Source organism: Castor canadensis, chromosome 2 (genome assembly GCF_047511655.1).
Source record: "Castor canadensis chromosome 2, mCasCan1.hap1v2, whole genome shotgun sequence".
Classification (NCBI taxonomy): Eukaryota; Metazoa; Chordata; class Mammalia; order Rodentia; family Castoridae; genus Castor; species Castor canadensis.
Genome location: NC_133387.1, coordinates 68,888,750 through 68,898,371, shown reverse-complemented (window position 1 = coordinate 68,898,371; position 9,622 = coordinate 68,888,750). Strand labels below are relative to the sequence as shown.

At 41.2% G+C, this 9,622-nt stretch overlaps 1 pseudogene; it reads left to right on the top strand.

Annotated features, from left to right (window-relative positions):
- The first annotated feature begins 5,506 nt into the window (after positions 1 to 5,506).
- LOC109690111 (glyceraldehyde-3-phosphate dehydrogenase-like) lies at positions 5,507 to 6,405 on the top strand (annotated as a pseudogene).
- Positions 6,406 to 9,622: the final 3,217 nt, after the last annotated feature.

Here is a 9,622-nt window from a genome sequence, read left to right as displayed (position 1 = left end):
AGGTCTGTATTTGAGGGAAATGTAGACATAGGCAGGTGAAACTGGCTAGGATTGCAGGAATCTATTTGTTTAGAGCCAGCACGGGTAAACTCAGCTACAGCTACATTTTCACAATGATATGAACATTGCACTAAATCACGAGGGCAAGTGCTAAAAATAGACATCTGTTTGGAATCCTAATCCATGGGAGAAAAGTACAAAATGGAGATGTTGTCCGTAGATGTCACAGAGCACAATGAGGTGTGGTGATAGTTTGGTTAATTCTCAGCTGATGTTCTGATGGAATTTGTATGAGTAGGAAAGGAATTTCCTGACACTTAGAGAGTTGAAACTGGCTCTTGGGCCAGGAAAAACAATGACAATGAAGACTGTGCAGGATTGGCCGTGTTCTAGGGCAGGCAGAGGAGCCACTGCAGCCACCAATAGAGCTGTCATAAGTACTAATAGGAAAAGGCACAGGGGAAATCTCATTTCTGCCTTCATGAGGAAAAGAAAGAACTAAGTAATGCAGATTCAGTTCACCTTGCCTTTCCAATCCACCACCTCCCCCGTACATTTCCCACTATGCCTGCCCACAGAATGGATAACTGCAGAATCTCTGTACAATAGTCCCTAGTCCCTAGTTCAAGAGGAGGTATTATGCAGGGGTACAAGGTTGATGGGCATAGGCCTGAGAACATCCCCAACCCAATGACAAGCCCAGCCCATCCATCAACACATTTGTGAATGTCTGGAATTCCTCAGAGTGACAGATAAGAGCCTCACAATAAGTGAGTGTAGTTCTTATTCAGGCCTGGATAGCTAAGGATGCCAGGGGTAGAGTAATTTTGAGTTTAGAAAATACTTTGTGAGGTCTCACAAATACTTATAGTGAAAACACTATGGATAGCTACCTTAATACATGTTTCTATAGGGGTTTATAGTGTATGAATTTTTTACAGGATTTAAAAAAATTTAAACAAGAATTTTAAAATAGTGAGTTGAGACTTCCCTGCACTGCCTATAGCACTGATGAATTACCTGGTTAGCCAATGAGTCTAGCTGAGATTTCAGAATGCAATTTGGGGGAGGCAGGGAGTGAATCAACTGGGTCCTTATGAAAACCCCATTCACCAGATAAATGCTGGGTGTGCACTTAAATGCATTTGTTAAGGGGCGGGGGCGGCAGTAAGGTGAAAAAATTCATTGGAATCTCTGCTCCTCATCTTTTGAGCATAGGATACAGTAGGGTTTTGGGAATCTCAGTCTGTCAAAACACAGCACAATGACCTTGGGAGAATATGGTTGATGGCATATTTATGCAGCCACAGTTTTGTAGACACAGGCACAGCCACATGATCAGAGGGTCCCTCTTGCCCTCCCACATCCTCTCATTCTGGAACATTCTGGCTGAGCCAGAATGTGGTTTAGGACAGTTTAGAGATCAAGTCATCTCTGGACACTTTTCTTTTTTTTTTTTTTTTTTTTTCATTTTTCATTTATTATTCATATGTGCATACAAGGCTTGGTTTATTTCTCCCCCCTGCCCCCACCCCCTCCCCACTTTTCTACATTATGTAATTTTTATAAAAAATGTTTTACTTTGTATTGTGTGTTTTATAGTGAACACCTCAAGAAAGAAAATAATTACAATGACTTCAAAATGCAATTTCTAGACTCAATAAATATCCTTTATAATTACAACCTTAATTACAATCTAGTGACATTATTAATTCTAAGTCAACAAATAAACTAACTATATATACTTTAAATCTTAGGGGTGGGGTATCATTTAGTCACTTTGCCACCATGTTTTTGTAAAAACAAAATGATTCACAAGTGTTTTGATCTTGCATTGGCAAGAATGAAATGAGACAACAGAGGCTAACAACTTATGCTGAGTCTCAACAGCAACGCTCCTAACACCATAATTCACAGTAACCACAGGGTAGAAGCAAACCAAATGTCCATCAGTGAGTGAATGGATAAACAAAATGTGATATACACATACAGTGAAATATTATTCAGCCTTAAAAAGGAATGAAATTCTGACATATTCTACAACTTGGATGAACCTTGACATTAGCCAGGCACAAAGGAACAATTTGTGTGAATCCACCTCCTTCTTAGTGGTCAGAGTCTGGATGAAGGAAAGTGGAGAAAATGGAGAGTTACTGTTTAATGGGTAGTTTGTGTTTGGGATGATGGGAAACTTTAGGACATGGAGAAAGTTTCATAACCACTTCAGTGGTCCTTAACACCACTGAAAATGAATATTCAAAATGGTTGATATGGTAAATATCATGTATATTTTACCACAATTCAAAAACAAAACAGAACAAACCCTCCTCAGGAATAAAGGTTCCCACCCACTGGCCCTTTCTCTGCTGCACCAGACCACCTGCTTCCTCCTAAGCCAAGATCTTTAATTTGTTCTCGCTCTTCCCTCTTTCTATACTTTTAACCTATACTTCACATAATTGGTTCCTTCTTGACAGTCAGATGTCAACTCGAGTTTCTCCTTCTCCTGTAGGTATCACTTTATCCTCATAATTATTTATTAATGGTCCATCTATCTCACCTCACTGGAATGCAAGCTTCCTAGGACGTTCCATCCATTTTATTCCCCTGTACTTACTATGATCTCACCCTAAGTCACTGCTTAATCAACACTTGCTGATTGAATGGCTGGAAGAATGACTCTGGACTTCAAGCATCACTGTATGTGTTCTGTAAATAGACCTTATTTAAAGTCAAGAACACAGACTCAGGGCTGTGTCTCTATTTTCTTAAATATGTGTCTTTATACTTTTTTCCTCCTCCTCATCTTCCCCTCCCAATTTTTCCAGTCCTAATCCAGTTTAACATCATTTTAGTGAGTAATACTGAATCTCTCTGTGCAGACCTCACCCAATGTTAAAGTTCATTTGGTCCACACCTGCTCAACTTGCCCTGCCCATACTGAGTTTTCAGAGGGGGAAGTGATTTGAAAGGTAGCAAAGTCAAACATCCCAGTCCTTGGGGCCTCTTGGGATGATTCCAGATAGGAATAATGAAACAGCAATTCTTCCTGCATGGGTACATTTGATTACAGTCATCAGCTGGAACAAGGCTCACTCCTTGCTGGGATATGAGGATAGGATGGAATCCTTGTCTCTGTTTGAGCTCATGTTCTCACCCAGTGAGGTCTTCCATGCTGACCTGCTCACACTCCCAGAGCAGTATCTTGCCAAGCACAGGGCTCCATTGCCCACAGGTGCACCCCAGATCTGGGGACTGGCGGTGAAAAACCTGGGGTTTCCAAAGACCTGTGCTCCTCGGAAACATTTGCGCTAAACAAGCCTAGGGTTAGCATTTAATGAAAAGCAGCTCCATTTGCCAGCAACTAATATTTCCAAGGACCACAGTCCTCAGGTGCCCCATGGAAGACCAAAGACAGATCTGATGTTCCACCGGTGATAAGCTACAGGTGAGGTCAGTGAGGAACAACATGCATTTCTTACAGTATGTCCTTTTGTGACATAGGGGTTTTACTTGAGCTCACTGAATTTACGTATGATCTTCATTCAGTTCTGTTTTTTTTTAACTATTTTATTTTTTATTTGTTTTTGGCAGTACTAAGGATTGAACTCAGGGCCTGGGCAAGTGCTTTACCACATGAGCCATGTCCCAGTCCATTCACTCAGCTCTTTTCAGGCTACAAATCATCTCTAGCCAGTCATCATGCAAATGCAGGGATATCAGAGAAACTATGAATTTAAATGCATCTTCACTGGAAAAACTATTCAAGGTACAAATTGGAGGAAGGATTTGGCAATAATTTCTTTATTTTTACTTTTTAGCAAACTAAAAGAATGACACAAGTGAATAAAAAAACATGACTTGGATGATTTGGGAACTCAGAGTCTTCTGAATGCTAGGCAGGCACTCTACCATATCAACCACACTTCCAGCCCTTTTTGCTTTAGTTGTTTTTCAGATAGGGGCTTGCATTTTTGCTGGGGGCCAGCCTCAGACTTCATATGTCTCCTTCTACATATGTCTCCTGTCCAGCGAGGATTACAGACATATGCCACCATACTCAGCTTGTTTTGTGGGGGGGTGGTCTTACTAACTTTTTGCCAGGGCTGGACTAAAACCATGATCTTCCCAATTTCTGCTTGCTGAGTAACTGGGAATATAGGTATCAGCCATCATGTCCAACTGTTTTGGATGATTTTACTCTAAGATGGAGGATTACTTAATGGGTTTACTCATATATGTCCCTTCCCATAATTACAACCTAACTTCTCTTCCTCTTTGATTTGTCCATGGATCAGGCTACCATAACTACGTAAAGAAGTTGGAACTCCTTTGAAGTTTTGCTAAAGCAGTTAAAGGGAGGAAGGCAATCAAATATTTTGAAAGTTAAAGTGTTGCTCATAGCTCCTCAATGACTTTGATGAGTCTTCTCTAGTCTGCCATCTGGGGAATTACACTCTTTAGCTCTAGTCGGCCAATGCCCCACATATACCAATGGAACACCCCACTGTTCCTCTCACAGTTTTTAAAAAATAGCACATGTAGCCAGAACAGTGGTGCACACCTAAAATCCCAGCACTTGGAAGGCAAGGGTAGGAGGATCTTGAGTTCAAGGCCAGCCTGGCTGCACAGTGAAATTCTCTCTCTCTCTCTCTCTCTCTCTCTCGCTCTCTCTCTCTCTCTCTGTCTCTCTCAAGCATGTGCAGAGAGAGAGGTGTGTGCAGAAATGATACAGGGAGTAAGTAGGTATGTCTATGCCTATACCATGATGGGATTCTGCATGACAGAAGTTTCTACCTTGCTCTGGGAAGACATACAGAAAACAAGATGAATCATTTCTGAGTTTTTCATAGTTTGATTTGAGTGGCCATTTTGTTTGTTCTTCAAGCATTATTTAAAGTGAGTATTTTAAGTATTCCAATCATTGGGTTATTTAAATGAGATAAATAAGAGTAAACATACTCTAATTTATAAGAGTAATTATTTCTCTTTTAAGAGTTGTGGAGTAAAATAGCAATTAATTATGGATACTTGGTACTATTCTCATTTTTGGATTAATACATTTTGGCTTATACTGTGCACACATATATATAATCTATCTATCTATATATATGCACATATATAATTATGCTGCAAAGAGACTTTGTAGATGTTTAGATGTGATTAAGGTTAAAGACCTTGAGAGGAGGAGGTTATCTTGTTTATTATCTTGATGGGCCCAATTAAATGAGACAAATCCTTAGAAATGAAGTGAAGCCACAGAAAAGTGGGTCAGAGAATACAATGTGAGAAGGACTTGCCCTGCCAGGAAAATCAAGAAAGGGGCCACAAATCAAGAAATGTGGACTCTCTGTTCCTCCCCATTCGACAGACAGCCACATCTTCTCATGCGGTGCCAGCCACATCCCTGAACACGACAGAGAAGATCAGAGTGAAAGGATTTTGGTGAATTGGGTACCTGGTCATCAGGACTGCTTTCACCTCTGGCAAAGTGGGTATTGTCACCATCAATGACCCATTCATGGACCTCAACTACATGGTCTACATATTTCAGTATGATTCCATGTTCAATGGCACAGTGAAGGCTGAGAATGGGAAGCTTGTCATTAATGGGAAGGTTACTTCCATCTTCCAGAAGCGAGATCCTATCAATATCAATGGGGTGACACTGGTGTTGAGTATGTTGTGGAGTTCACTGGTTTCTTTAATACGTGGAGAAGGCTGAGGCTCACTTGAGGGGTAGAGCCAAAAGGGTCATAATCTCTGCCCTTCTGCTGATGCCCCCATGTTTGTGATGGGTGTGAACCATGAGAAGTACGACAACTCCCTGAAGACCGTCAGCAATGCCTCCTGCACCAACTGCTTAGCCCCCCTGGCCAAGGTCATCATCCATACAACTTTGACATCATGGAAGAACTCATAACCACAGTCCATGCCATCACTGCCACCCAGAAGACTGTGGACAGCCCCTCTGGTAAACTGTGGCATGATGGCCGTGGGGCTGCCCAAAACATTATCCCTGCCTCCACCACTGGCACTGCCAAGGCTGTGGGCAAGGTCATCCCAGAGCCAAGTGGGAAACTCACTGGCATGGCCTTCTGTGCACCCACTCACAATGTTTCAGTGATGGATCTGACCCGCCAGGAGAAAGAGGCCAAACATGATAACATCAAGAAGGTGGTGAAGCAGGAGTCAGAGGGCCCCCTAAAGGGCATCCCAGGCTACACCAAAGACCAGGTTGTTTCCTGTGACTTCAACAGTGACACCCACTCTTCTACCTTTGATGCTGGGGCTGGTATTGCCCTCAATGATCACTTTGTCAAGCTCATTTCCTGGTATGACAACAAATTTGGCTACAGCAACAGGGTGGTGGACCTTATGGCACACATGGCCTCCAAGGAGTAATAAGCCCTGGAACACCCACCCCAGCAAGAACTCTAGAGGAAGAGAGAGGCCTTCAACTGCTGGGAGTCCCTGCCCCCACTCAGTGCCTCAACACACTGAGAATCTCCCCTCCTCACAGTTTCCATCTCAGACCCCCCGATAAAGGGGAGGGGCTTAGAGTCCTTCCATCAGTACCATCAATAAAGTTCACTGCACCCAGCAAAAAAAAAAAAAAAATGTGGGCAGCTTCCAGAAACAGGAAAAAGCAGGAGAACAGATTGTCCCCTGCAGACTCCAGAAGGAACACAGTCCTGTTGACACAGGGCAGCTGATTTTATTTGTTTATTGAGACAAGGTCACCTTATGTAGCCCAGGCTGGCCTTGAGCTTGCAATCCTCCTGCCTCCTGCCTCAGCCTTCCTGGGATTGTAGCTGCGCACCACCATGCCCAGTTGGGTCTGTTGATTTTAATGCAGTAAGATCTATGCCAAACTTCTGAATATAAAAACTGTAAGTAATAAAATCATGTTGCTCTAAACCACTAAGTTTGTGGTAATTTGCACACTATAGAACACTAATATAGCTGACACTTTCAGTAATGGTATTTCAGATATCTTCAGCTGTCAAAATGGAGGAACAAGTGGAAGATGTATAAAAAGATTTTAATGGTACAAAAGAAGAAATTCTCTCTAGTCTCTATATGAGCCAATTTAAAATTTAGTCTTCCCTTCTCCTTATGTCTACAGATGAATACAATTAACATAATTATCACTAAATCAGCTCTTTCTTATACTGTGCACATGTACTGAGCACTACAAACATTATCTCAGTCACAGTCAATTCTTATATTAAGTCCCAGGAAGAAACAGCCTTTAAAGGTGAAGAAATTGAACCAACATGACCCTGTTAGAGATGGGCGGAACCAGAATGAGACCCAGGTTTCTCTGACCTCCAAACTCATCTTGTGAACACAGACCATAACTCTGGTTCATCCAGTTTTCCATGTAGTTCTGTCTGTTTCCTCGGACCTCATCATTATCATGAGGGCAACAGAACAAGTGGCTCTAGAGATGTTCTGCAGGGCAAGAATTCCTCTTGGATTTTCCAGAGCTTCTCTGCTAACTTAAAATATTCTTTTTGTCAGCCAGGTTTGTGGTGTATGCCTTTAATTCCAGCTATTCAGGAGGTGGAAGCGGAGGTGGGAGGATCTGGAGTTCAAGGCTAGCTCAGGCAAAAGTAATGGAAAGACCCTGTCTCAAAAAAAAAAAAAAAAAAGCAAAAACTCTGAGTTCAAACACCAATTCCACAAAAAACAAAAACCAAAAAAAGAACAAAAGTTCTGGAGGTATGGCTCAAGTGGTAGAGCATTTGCCTGGAAAGCTTGATATCCTGAGTTCAATCCCCAGCACCGTAAAAACAAAAACAAAAATAAACAACAACAAAAAAAACCCCTCTGTCTTCAGACCAAACATCAAAATATCCCACAAATTCTGTTTCCTCAAATGAAAAGTGAATAAATACCATAATAAAATATACTGGAGCTTTGGGAGCTCCCCAAAGCATGTATCAAATAATATTTCCTCATTTGTATTTAGAAAATATTGTCCAAGTATCACTGTGTCATATGGCCTCTTAGGAAAGTCATGGCAATTTGATGTCTATTGCATCCATTAAATTCCACTCTACCCAAATAAGCTGCTTATGCATTAATATCCATTATTACACTGCATGTGAAGAGGGGATTGAGCCATGCTCCTGTTTGATTGACAGGGCACCTCAAACTGGATGCCATCTCCACAGAGACACACAGTTTAGGAGCTCATTCCCTACCATAGGACAGTCTAACACACAGGCTCCAGATGTGTGTCAGAGCCTCATAGCTGTCATTTTAGAGGCCCTCAAACAGCATGGCTGAGTTCTGAAGTAGCTAAAGTCTGCTCCCCCATCTCAGATATGTACGCAGGGTCCATGTTATCAAATTCCTTTCTCCTGAGATGTCCTAGCCATCTGTCTTAGTCTAACTCTAAACCCTACAGCTGGAGCACCTGTGGTATCATTTGCCAGGCTGGCATCCTGGAGCTACTGCAAACTTGGCCAGGACCTAGGTTGGAAATGGCCCAAGAAAGATCAGGGGACTTGCAGCTCACACCATTTGCTCTCAGTTTATGATCCAGTTATAATTCCTTCTAGTGTTCACAATATTATATTCCCTACCCATAACCAGACAGTATAGAATCCCATCCATAAGTGAATGTTACAAATTTAATAGATTTAGAAAAGAAAGGAAGACTTAATTACCTTCAAAACCAAATAATGGTTTGTGCTAACTGGATTTGTTCTATTGCTAACAGGAATATAGCCATTTTGAAAAACAGTTTGGCATTTATTAAAAAATTAAATATATACTACTATCATGTGCTACTCCTAAGTATTTAGCCTAGAAAAACAAAAAACATGTCATGGACACAAGGTGAATGGATGGAAATATTGATAGTGCCTTTTTTTCATCATGGCATCAAACCAAAAACAATCTAATGACCTTCATCTGGGGCCTGTTATAAACCATGATATGTATACACAGAGTAATACAACTCAGTAATAAAAGGAGCAATCTGGCTGGGCACAGTAGCTTACACCCATAATACTAGCTACTTAGGAGATGGAGATCAGGAAGATGATGGTTAGAGATAAAAATTAGCAAGACCCCAATCTCAACCAATAGCTATGTGTGGTGGCACGACAATCATGCCAGCTATGTTGAAAGCATAAGTAGACATATAATAAGCCCTATAAGTGTGAGAGCTTATTTGAAAAATAACAAAAGCAAATACGGCTGGGGACATGGCTCAAATGGTACAGCATAACAAACACAAGGCCCTGTGTTCAAACCCCAGTGTCACCAAAATGAATGAATGAATGGATAAATAAATAGTGCAATCTACCGATACACACCACACAGATGAGTCTCAAATGTGCTGTGCTAAGTGAAACAAGTGAGACTCAAAAAGCACTATGTAATATATGATTTCATTACATAAGATTCTTGGAAAAGGCAAAAGCTATAGGAACAGATAACAGATGGGTGGTTGCCAGGAGCTGGGGATGAAAAGAGAGTTAGCAATGCAAAAAGGAATTTTTCTGGGTGATGGAACCATTCTTATCTTGATTGTGATGATAGTACATGTTTGTCAAAATTCATAGAATTGTACACTAAAATCATGAAACTTATTGTCTGTAAG